The following is a 12212-nucleotide window of genomic DNA, read 5'->3' as shown; positions in this document are numbered from 1 at the left end:
AAAATCAGGACAAGGAACAGGGTGGATACCCATAGTGGGAACAATGATAAATTCGCAATATATCGTTCGCAATAGTCGATGGGTGAACTACTTATGGTATAATCAACAGCGCTTCATAAATTGGACTTTATCAGCTTTGGAAGGTGTAAACCTCCAGTTACATGCCACTACTACAATGACCTTACAGAACAGATTTGCAATTGACAAAATAATGGCTGAAGAACATGGAGTCTGTAGTTACTTTGGAGACAAGTGTTGTACAGTGATACCGACAGTGACAGGAAAAGATGGCAATTTAACAAAATTATTGAATAAAATAAAAACCCTCAGAGATGAACATGTGACAAATTCTAATTGGAATACCAAGTCTCAAGCGCTATCCCAGCTTTGGGACTGGCTAGGCAATCTATCCTGGAAAAAGATCCTACAGGTGGTGGGAATGCTCATGGGGGGCTTCTTGTTAATAGTAGCCATCATCATGTGTTGTATACTACCCATAATTTCAGCAATGGTCAACAAAGCCACAAAAATGCGTCCCGGACAGTTCCCCCTACAAATACAGGGGCACGTGACTCTAGAGACAGGATTAGACAACTGGCATGACGATGAGATGCAGGACAGTCAGACAATGTTTAAGTAATTATGAAGCGCAGACAGCGAAGAGGAAAACCAAAGTCTCAACGATCACACGAATATCATAAAGACCTACAGAACTTTCTGAACCAACTACCTTTTGGGCCTGTCCCAGTGACGCAGTCTAAAACCCACCTCTATCAGACAAATCAAAGCGTGCATTCAAAAGATTTCCCATTGCCCGTATCCCCTCACAATATATACATATGGTCCATAAAGTCTAATGCATGGAAAATTCAATCCTATCAAATGGAGCAAGGCATTGTAGTGGACTGTGCTAAAATCTCATTAACATATGAATACGATTTAGTAACAGCAGGATATAATCAGGCAACAGCAAGATATTACGACTATCCTGATTTTCCCTACTTTCCCCTTACCACTAAATATACAGTCAACATGATTACTATATTCTATGGAGAAGATATATTGTTTAGCACTCACATGTTCCTACAAAGATATGGTAAGGCAGGACTAGAACGACTATCAACTAGATACGAGCAGAAGTATAAAAGAATACTTGAGTTATGGCAGCTTGGCAGGGAGATGGATGCTGAAGCAGAGGAGGAAAAGGAGTAATAACTGGCAGAAGTCTGTGTCAATCCTCATTATGTGATGTTCCACCCTAGGTAGACATGGCTGAACAGTGGCTGTACTATTACGGCATGGATGGGCAATCCAATGCAGATTACCAGAATGGCCTACACATGCCAGCAGGACCAACACCAGGGGGAAATGCAGCTCCAGGTTGGGCCGGTGTGTATACCTGGACATTCCAGCCATCATCAGCAGAACCCACCTGGACCGAGGGCCGGCCACCTCAACCCACCACATCATACAAGCCACCTTCGACAGGACCCACCTGGACTGAGAGCAGACCACCACCACCCCACAAGCCACCATCAACTCCATGGCTCTTGAGGAGCAGGACCCGCCAGGAACAGCATGGGTTACAACCGCCGTAACCCATGCAGTACTTATACACTGAATCAGAAGGCATCAAAGGGGGGAAGGGCGTCAGCTCCACTACTAAACGAGAAATTGACGACAACTCAGTGGAGACTGACCTGCTGCCCGCTCCACCCTCATTATGGGAAGGACCAAAATCTAGTCCTACAATCAACTAACTACTGTATTGTCCCATGATTGTTTTTGATTTGTTTTCTTGCTACCTAAGACTACTACTAATACTTATGATACTGAAACTAAATGAATGTGCCTGAACCCCTATGACTTAGATGTAATTGTCACCCATTCCCCATATTACAGGACCCCTGTTATTAAGAGATGACATGGTTTGTGAACCTAAATACAGTGTACATAAATATCGATTGGCAATGGGACCTTATCATCCCCAAGCATTATCGATGGGACTTTTTAGTCCCAAAGGGGGGAAATGTGGTGTAGTTTCATTAGAAGTCATTGGTGTGCTTAAAGACAATATTAAGCTATGCAGATTGATTTTACAAGTTTATAAGCAATAAGGGCTAGTGGGATACAATTTGTATTGGTGTAGTTATAACCTCATGAACCATATTTAATCACACTGTACATATAGAGGCACAGTAGAAGAATCATAATCATACACTGGAGAAATTTGAGTGTGTTTGTATTACATGTCACTTTGCTGGGGTCTGCATTAAAGTCTTCACCTTTTAAAAAAATACCCTCTGGAGGAGATCAAGAAATAAGGGTGTAAAATGACTAGAATAACTTATAAAAATAAAAGGCCAGAAGACAACTGGGCAATAATGGTGTAAAATGATTCCCAATACTTATATATAAAAATTGGATATAATCAGGAAGAATTATGCCAGTACATATCCTGAAACAGCTCGAAAACCTGGTTTGAAGAGTTTTGACCAACAACAAGTGACAGAGATAAAAGTAACATAATGATTGGTCAAAAATTAGGGAGGCTGGATGATAAGGTGTGGCCTAAGCTGACCCAAGGACATAAAAACAATGCCCCAGAGAAAAACCTTTGGAGCGATTTGATACTTTGTAAAAAGTGCTACTCGTTCCCCTTTTTTGCCGGCATTAAAGAACACTTTGCTGCTTGGACCTCTGACTCCCTTTTTATTAAGAGAGAGTTTTTTTGCTCTGATACATTTTTCTGCAACAATTCGACACAAAAACTGCATTATGCTGTTAATTAAATTAAAAGCCCATGGACATATGTATGGACTGATGTAATAACTATGTGTGATTTCCTACAGTAATATAATGGTTTCTGTAGTAGTATGAATATTACTGTGATTTTCTAGAGCACTATTATGGTTACTGTGACTTTCAATAGTACTGTAATGGTTACCATTATATTCTACAGTAACAATTTCTGCACACTGTAAACCCAGACAAGTTGATGAACTTAAAAGTCAAATGTTTTCAGAGCTTAAATATTTGGATTACATGTACCTTTTGATTACAGTTAAATTAAAGTGCTTGTTATGGGATTATTATATGGGATTAAGTTAACAGAACCTAAAATAAATAAGTACACAAACAAACTCTTTTATGTATAATAAACTCATGTATTATTATACTATTATACTATTAATTAGTCTCTTTTGTATTCTTTTTTTTAATTATGCACAAGTCAAACACATTGACTTATTTAACTCATAAGCATGTGAGTCAAAACTTTAAGGGCCTTATTCTAACAATCTAAGCACATGGTCTGAAGCGCATGGCACAAGTGCATTTAGGGCGTGTCCAAATCCACTTTTGCTAGTTTAACAGCAGAAAAATGGTTGCGGTGCCAGGTACATGGTTCAAAAGGGTTGTCCTTAGTCTCTTAATTAATCATGGGTGTGTTTTGGGCGTAACATGCAATAAACCAATGAGAGTATCATCATTCATCTATTCCCTTTAAAAGCCAGGTGCACTTGCACCTTGGTGAATTGCTATTATAATCATGCATTTGCCAAGCAGTAAGAAGGAATGCTTCTCTGCAGAGGGAATGGATCTGCTCGTGCACAAAGTGAAAGCGCACAATGCATTATGAGCATGTTGGTCCCTGCTGCTCCTGGACCCTCCCTCCCCCAAGTAACAGGTAAAATCAGTGGGATTTCAACTGTTTAAAGTATGGAAACCTGATCACTATAATCTCAAAAAGAAAGAAAATATTGTGTAAATATAAGAATATTTATTAAATATTGTTGAAAAATTAAATCATTAATTTTAATCATGTAAAAATCATCATACACAGTTGTCAGGACTTGATCAGCTCTCCAAGGTGCTGAGTTTTTTCTTTCTTTAGTTTAATCATTGTTTTTGCCTCATTTATTTCCTCATGTGTTCCTCATTTCATCATGTATTGACGACGCAGGAAAGTTGATCCATGTCTGATCTGTTGTTGATATCCGTTTGCTGGATCTTGACAGACACCCTCAACCTGATGGGTCTGTTTAAATACCTACGTGTATTGCCATGATTTGGTCAAATAATTAAGACAATTTCATCTGTTGTTACTGCAATTAGCTAATTCTGATAAATACTGTGACTAACCATTATGACATGTATTTTTTAAAATGTTAATGTACACAATAATATTCCTTCACATTGTAATCATTTTATTTGTAATCTTTTGCATGTTTGTGCACTGCTGCACATCTGTATGTGTACGTGCATTGTGCACCCACCTATGTAGGCGCATATTACTATCTTGATAATGCTCCTTTAAAATAACAGTGAAATACTGTGCCATTGACTTCAGATCAAGTTTTTGTTGGTCAATCGTGCAACCGCTTTCTGCTGCCTCAAGAAAGCAATGCGTGAACAATGCGCCTGACCACACCTCATTTTCAGACCAACACGCACATGGGTGCTCAGATGGTTGTATCGTATTTATTGGGACAATGTACAGTTTTAAACATAAATGTTAACATTTGATGTACTGCACCAGAGTTAGCTTTAAAGCTAATTTTGCAAGTGCACAAGTGCATTTGCTATTTAAACAACGTGGGCACAGGATGGGGAAATGACAACTGCGTCAGCCTTAAACTAGCAAAGACACTTGTGTCGTGCTGCTGTTGGGCTTGGGCTACATGTTTGGCTATCAGAAATAATTAATGATTATCAAATATAATTATTAATTATCTTAACTGTGTGTGTCTCTGTTTAAGGCCAGTTGGTGTAGGCTAAAGGTGCCAGGTAAGGAAGAGATTAGTTGTATCTAAGGCGTAGTTACTGGATGTAACATGTGTTAAGCATGCTAACATTAACTTGGCAGTGTGACTATGCACTAATTCAATGAATAACCTTAACCAAATTAATACATGTACAGTACATTGATTGACTTAAACATTCTTGCTTAGCCGTGCTATACCTCACTATATGTTGCTAGGCTACGCCCAGTTGTTGCCAAGTCGATGGAGAAAGAGATGCTTTGTGGTCTTCTGCTTCTTAGCTGGTGAATCCATGGATGAGACAGGCCGAGAAGAGTTTGGCTCCAAAGCTGAAGGATGCAGGCTTTGCTGGGTAGACAGTGCTCCAGTTGTGCAGGTCAGAGGGCCCAAGTCACTCCTTTGTGCAGTACTTACAGAGTTAGCGGCAAGCTAACTCTGCTTTGTGGCTCCTGTGCTTGTTAATCAGCCAGCAGACTTGTGTGGTAGCTGCTGGCACTAGATAACTTAGTTACTGAGTCTTAGGCAGGCTCTTGCGTCTTCTGCTGTAAAGAAAAGAGTTCTGTGTCTGTCTGCTGTGAGCAGGCCACACCAGAGAGCAGAGAGCTCAGCAGCAGAGCTGCTCCAGCAGAGGCCTTGAGGGGAAAAGAGAAAGAGAAGAGGGGGATCTCTAGTTTACACCCCCCTTTCTGATGAATTTCAACACATATATCATCAAGTCATTGAGAGTCTGCAATCTTTCCATCTCCCAGACCAAGTAAAAGCCTCTGAGTGAATTCAAATGATGGTCAGTCCTTTGTGATAGCTGAGATGTATGCATAGATCAGTCCAGACATTACCAGGAAGGCATCAGCAAGTCTGGGGAGGCTGACCACAACGTCACTGTCAATGACTAGAATGAACTGGACTTGTATCATTGTCACTGATGACGATGTTGGAGGGCCACTGCAACATCTCCAAGTTCTGGCTTATCAGACTCATCCTGAATGAATGAAAGAGAGATAATAATCACAAACTAATCCATGGTGTCTACAAATATCAGAGAGTTAAATTCATTCTTTTTAAACCCATTTTTATGATTTTTTCATCTTTCCTGTTCAATTAAGTACTGCAGGTCCAGCCCAAAGGTAAGTATATGCTAGTCATGAACTAGAAGATTCTATGAACTAGAGGATACAAATCATTATACAAACCATTATTATACTGTTATGTATTTTCATATTAACAGTTATGTTTAAGTCAGATAGCAAAGTAAGGGATTAGGTACTTGTAACAGATGAGCACACACACATCTGAACAGGTGGGTTGAAAAAAATCCAAGTAGTACAAAGGCACACACTTAACCACACAGTACCTTTGCTGAGTATAGAAAAAGCAACAGGAAAACTGCACACTTCTCTGTTCCCTGCCGAAACATGTTGACGTTAAAAAATAATCCAACAGTTTAAAACTAAAAGATAGAAGTGTGGGGTTTTCCCATTGCTTTTTCTATGCTTTTTAGACGATGACCTGCACCTTTTTGGTGTGTTCTTATTGGCTGGACCAACCATGGACCAGCCCTATGAGCATGAATATCAGTCCATCACTGACTGACTGACTCACTGAGTGATGAAATTACACTATTGGTGCAGCTGGCCCAGTGTTGGAATTTGCCCCTTTGGCCATTGCTCTTTCAAAATGAATTGGCATAAACAGTCTCTATTACATCCTCAGGGGATGTTTAAAGTGGAGCTCAAGCACAGCTCACTCTCAGCGGGACTCAGTGGGAGGCTCCAACACTGACAAGAGCACCAACCCACGGATACAAAAAGAGGCAGCGGGTCCATTTTACCAGCCTGCATGGCCACTGGCAGCTAGTTAGTATGGCTGGTATCCTTAAGATAACCGTGCCATGCTGTATGTAGTCCATAGACTGTATAAAAATAAGGTGTAGCTGCAGTGTTTCCAATTTTAAAAGGACCGTGCTGGGCAGGTGACAGGTGTGTTTATGCTGATGTCATGGTGCAGACATAAAATCACACAGCTGAAGGACTGTTAGCCTAGCATGCTAATCCTACATAAACATCTGGATGAGACCATATGTTTACAGACACCCACAGACAGGAACAGTTGAAAGAGCAGGGGGAGTTAACAGCTAATTAGAATAATTATAGTTAAAATTAAAATAAGTTCTCTTTCAAATCAAACATCCCAGGATATGAGTGGAAAGTATTGTTCTTGCAACTGCATTTATAACCTTTCATGTGATATGCTACTTCAGTACACTTTACCAGCAATATTACTGGGACCACTACAGAAAAATGTAGATGAATATTTAATATACAGGAATTCATATTATACACATTACCACTGACTATCCTCGTAACACATTGGCCACAATTTTTCACACTGACCATTCACGGTCCACACATACACACATACTAGATTTTGACCTAGTCTTGTTTTTCAAGTTTATCTACACTGACAAAGTTTCAGGGCACTGGAGTCTTCATCAGGCATTGACCTGACTAAAAACACCAGCAAATATCACCTTCCACCTCCTAATTCATACTCATTGGGAGTGGATAGCAAGAGATTGTCAGTGTTCTTTGGCAGAAATTAGTGCCCAACTAAACTCTTCACCTCAGAGGGCTGTGGATTATGCCAGCTATCTGTAACTGTTTTTGGAAAGAGCTATTCCTCATAAGTTTTTGTTTGTAAGTTGTTCATATTTTAGTTAGAACTATGTTTTTGAGGTCTGTTTTATGGACAGACTATACACAAATAGGTGAAAAAACTGAAGATCTATGTTCTACACATAGGAATCAGCCAAACTACCGGTGAACATAAGTGTCAAGAGATAGACTGATGCTAAACTCAATAATATATACAGGAAAATGTTTTATTAAACTTCTGTATCATTTTGAACAAAAACAACACCAATCCAGTTCACTTATATTGGGGTGAAGGAAAACAGATCTGACCTCTCCAAATCACACAAACTCTATAGATGGATAGACAGAACGAGGGTAAGTGCAAAAACATGTTTGTATTTTGATGAGCTGTTCGCTTAATATAGAGTGGTACTGTAGATTATTAAAGGAGACTCACTGTGCAGGTTCTGAAAAATCCAGAGACTTCCTCACAGATATACACAGAAAGGGCATGGAGAACAGTGGTACGGCCGGTGTGGATGTCATATATTTTCAGTATACTAAAGGCGTATGTTTCTGAGAGAGCGAGGAAGAAAGGAGTAAGGCGACCTGCAGTCCATATAAATTATATCTTTTTAGCTGCACACACACACACACATACACACAACCACACCCACACACTCTCACACACACACACACACACACACACACACACACACACACACACACACACTATTTTCTCCATACACACACGTACACCACCCTTGGACATCCATATCAATACAAACACACCATTTTCAGATGAATAAATTTGCTACAGTGTCCTGCAAAACTTGATAGTGTATGAAATGCCCCTGGCATACGCCCTGGTTGAGAGCAATGCTAATAATGTGTGTTTGTTCTTCAGGCAATCAGCTGGAAAATAGTAAAAACAGGGGCTTCAATTTGAAAGCCTTATAAATTGGTTATATGCTATTGTGGCCATTAGATCAAAAAATACAGTATATATGGGTTTACAATGGGCTGTTTTTTCCATAAGGATATGAGTGTTTGTATTTTGGCTACACACACACACACACACACACACACACACACACACTATTTTTACCATACACACATATGCACCACATTTAAATGTCCCCACATACACATACAACTCATTGAAGCTATAATATACTTGGCTGCAGTGCTCATAATAGAGGATTAATGCCCCTAGTGGAACCAGAAAAATAGCATGCATTTTGCACAACGGGTTAAAAAAGAGAAATGGCTCAATCAGCTGGGAAATTTTGAAGTCAGGGATTCAGTTTGAAAGTCTTCTAAAAAAAGAATACATGACTTTATGCTGTGGCAACCATGTATTATAGACTTAATATAGGATCTGTGGTTTGCCAAAAATCATGGCTACAGCATAATCACAGCCAAAATGATCAAAAAAATAAAATGTTAAACGTCCTTTTAGGTCCCTAGTTAGGCACAAGGCTTAAAAACAGACCAGAAGGACAATCTAGCAATATCAATTAGTCAGTTCAAGATTAATCAAACTAGGTTAAAGTGATAGTTGTGGTTCTTCCCCATACTATGGTATTTGCTCCTCCATACAAATGTAATAGATCCTCCAAGTCTGATCTAGCTCCTACTCTGTGGTGAGAATGTAAGTTTCACCTGGACACGCCCTATCCAAAATTAGTGAAGTGGATCTGGACCAGCAAGCACCACAACTTTGAGCTGTCACCCAGTTTATTGTTCTGCCAAACCTAAAATTTACCCGCATTTCGCACTTGATAGGTGTAAATTTTGGACCCTGTGTACTCACTCGTCATTTTATTTTTCTTTTGTGTATAATACACGCCCAAAATTGCCCCCCAATAAATGTTTAAAGAGAGAGAGAGAGCAATTTGCAGTCGGTCACATCCCTAAAAATAACGTTAACTTCTCTTCGATTTAACCAGCTCATTTCACTTACCTAACAATTAATCATGGTGTGTTTCCTCAGCTCCCAGCTCTTCACTCAGCTTCCAACTGTGACTGGTTTCCCTGAAGTTAGAAAATATGATGCTTTGTTATAATCTGTCTCTCCAAAAAAGTTCGAATTAACAAACACACAAACAAAACCGTGTCTGTGTCTTGTGGCTGATTGTGGGCAAAAACGAGTTAACTTAGTGAGGCAAGGTTGTGTTACCTTGCTAACTGTTAGCTAGTATCTATTTTGTTTTTAAATTTAGTACATGGGCTGTAACTTCACCTTGGCAGTGCAAGACTGCCACCTACTGGTTTCCAAGGCACACTACTTCAAACGGTCTACTGCAGTCAGTCAGACTTTCACCCTGTAACAATAATGTTACTTAACTCTCATTTTGATTTTGAAATGATACGTCAATAAGCTTAAGGTGCAAACATTTAATTTGAATGCACAAAAACACTTCTGTACCATCAACGGTTTCCACAACCATATCCCTAATAATAATATTACAAGTTAACATTATAGAGTAACTTCGTGCAAATAATTCAAGCATTTATGTGAATCTCCTGACTCAACTGCTGGCTAATGTTAGCTGCAATTATCTGGCTAATTATCTGGCTAATGTCAAAGTTAGCTCAACATGATCAATCTCAAAATATCAACAAATGTTTTAAAAAAGAAATGTGAAGAAATGTAATATTTAACACTTACAGTGAGACCAATGATACTGACTACTGCTGAAAGTTAAGAGCACAGATGGCGTAAATCCACCTTACTGCAGGCATTTGTGGCACTTTCCTGAGTGCCAAATCCCGCGTTCCCACCTTCTTCTTTTTGGTTTATAACAGTGGTTGGCAACCAGTGTATTAGGTGCGTTACTGCCACCTTCTGCTTCAGAATGTGGACCAGAGATTAAATCCTGCCCATTAATCCTGTCTGTCTAATAAACTCAAAGAAAACTCTACCCCTCGACCCACTTGACTGGTTCATTAAAGGTTTAATTCTGAGCTCCTGAACTCCAGTCTTCCTAAATTCTTGTACTTTATCTTTCTTTATCATACTTAGTACACTTATGATTGCATGTATAATAGTCTCCTCAGCCTGACAGTGCTCGGTTGGATGCTTTCCTATTACCCCTCACCACACGCACTAACGTTACTGATGTCAGACGCACACACTAATGTTGAATCAATAGAAGTGCAGTGAAATTATACTTTTAAGAGGTGCTTACTTAATCTGCAAATTAGTTCAATTTAATCAAAACTTATCAGTTTAATTAACTAAGAAAAGAAGAAAATATCAAAGGAACTCAAAATATTTAAGATAGTAGAATTTTATTTTATTTGAAAATTAAGTTTACACTACTTAATCTATTTGATTATTTGGGGCATTTGGGTTTACAGTGCAGTAGTATGAATATCACTGTGCTTTTCTACAGTAGTATAATATTTACTGTGACTTTCTACATGAGTGGCAATATTATTATGATTTCTACAGTAACATAATGTTTACTACAATTTTCTACAGTAGTGGGATTGTGATTTTCTACAGCAGTGGGATGATTATTGTGATTTCTACAGCATCATGTTGAATACTGTGCTTTCAGGCCCAATACACGGTACTATACTGTATAGTATTCACAGTATAAAATATTCACAGTAATTAACTGTGCAGAAACACGGTAAATTACTGTGGATTTCACAGCAATTTTAAAGTGAGTCTGCATACTGTGATGGATGTTTACAACAGGCAGTTTGGGTCATAATTTTACTGTTCACCTTCGTTTTCTCATAGAAATAAGTTTGACTAACCTGTTTGTTTCCAACTTGTCTGATCATCTGTCTGCTTGAGTTTCTTCATTCACTTCATTGTACCAGTACCAGTGTCACTACATTCCCAGATCTTTGCAATTAACTTGGTGAGTAAAATATTATTATTGATAGAAATGATGGACAAAACTAGAAAAATAATGACCAGGTTGTAGAAAACTACAATTACTAACCTAAAATAAACCTGTCCCACGTTCTAATCTAAAACCTAAATTTAACCAATAATTCCAAAGTGAATTTTTGTAAGTGATGAACTAACCAAAATTTCCTCAACAAGAGGAGGAACTTACAGACATGTGCAAGCCATTCACACTATCATATGTACATACGTATGTACATACAAGCTCTCATTAAAGTGCTACAACTAGATACAGAACTACATTCAGACACACATAAAGGTATACCTCCCCACCACCACCACCACCACCCATACACATACACCTTACATGACCCAACTCAAAAACACAAATGCATGCAGGTTTAGTGTACATGTCCATGCACGTATCCACCCTGACACAGACACATGCCCGTGAATCCAATCTCAGCTCAATCAGCACAAGTGCTGGTGTTTCCTTCTCCCTGCTGCACTTTGCACACAGATGTTAAGCAAGAAATAAAGGTCATGCAAACATTCAAGTGTTACTGATCTGTTTCTCCTTTTCATCCAGTGATGGAGGCTGATCGAGGAAGGGGTTATCAGATGATTCAGGAGCAGATAAAGCAGGCCCAAGGTGTGGGCCACAGCATGGTTGGAACTGATTAAACAGCCAGCAGGTGAAACATTGGGGGGGGGGTTGTTTCCACAACACCAGCATCAGGTCTGCTTTGAAAGATGAGCAGTGATCTCTGAAGACAGGGAGCAACATGACCAAACTGCAGATCTGAATCTGTGACAGTGTCCTCCTGTCAGATAGTCATCACAGACTTTCAACATTTGTAAAAGCACACCGCTGTGATTTGATTTGCTCTGATAGAAGGATCAAGTAGACAGAGATAAAAGTTGTTGTGTGAAAAGTGTGTGTTATTG

General features: G+C 39.2%; 1 long non-coding RNA gene across 1 annotated transcript; it reads right to left on the bottom strand.

Annotated features, from left to right (window-relative positions):
- Positions 1-5223: 5223 nt before the first annotated feature.
- On the bottom strand, positions 5224-9563 carry LOC122971374. Its single transcript, XR_006399457.1, has 2 exons — positions 9360-9563; positions 5224-5742 (listed from the first exon to the last, which is right to left on the bottom strand). It is a non-coding gene; the product is annotated as an uncharacterized LOC122971374 (long non-coding RNA).
- Positions 9564-12212: the final 2649 nt, after the last annotated feature.

The sequence above is a fragment of the Thunnus albacares genome, chromosome 2, assembly GCF_914725855.1.
Source record: "Thunnus albacares chromosome 2, fThuAlb1.1, whole genome shotgun sequence".
NCBI lineage: Eukaryota > Metazoa > Chordata > Actinopteri > Scombriformes > Scombridae > Thunnus > Thunnus albacares.
This window is presented reverse-complemented; position numbering and strand designations above follow the sequence as displayed.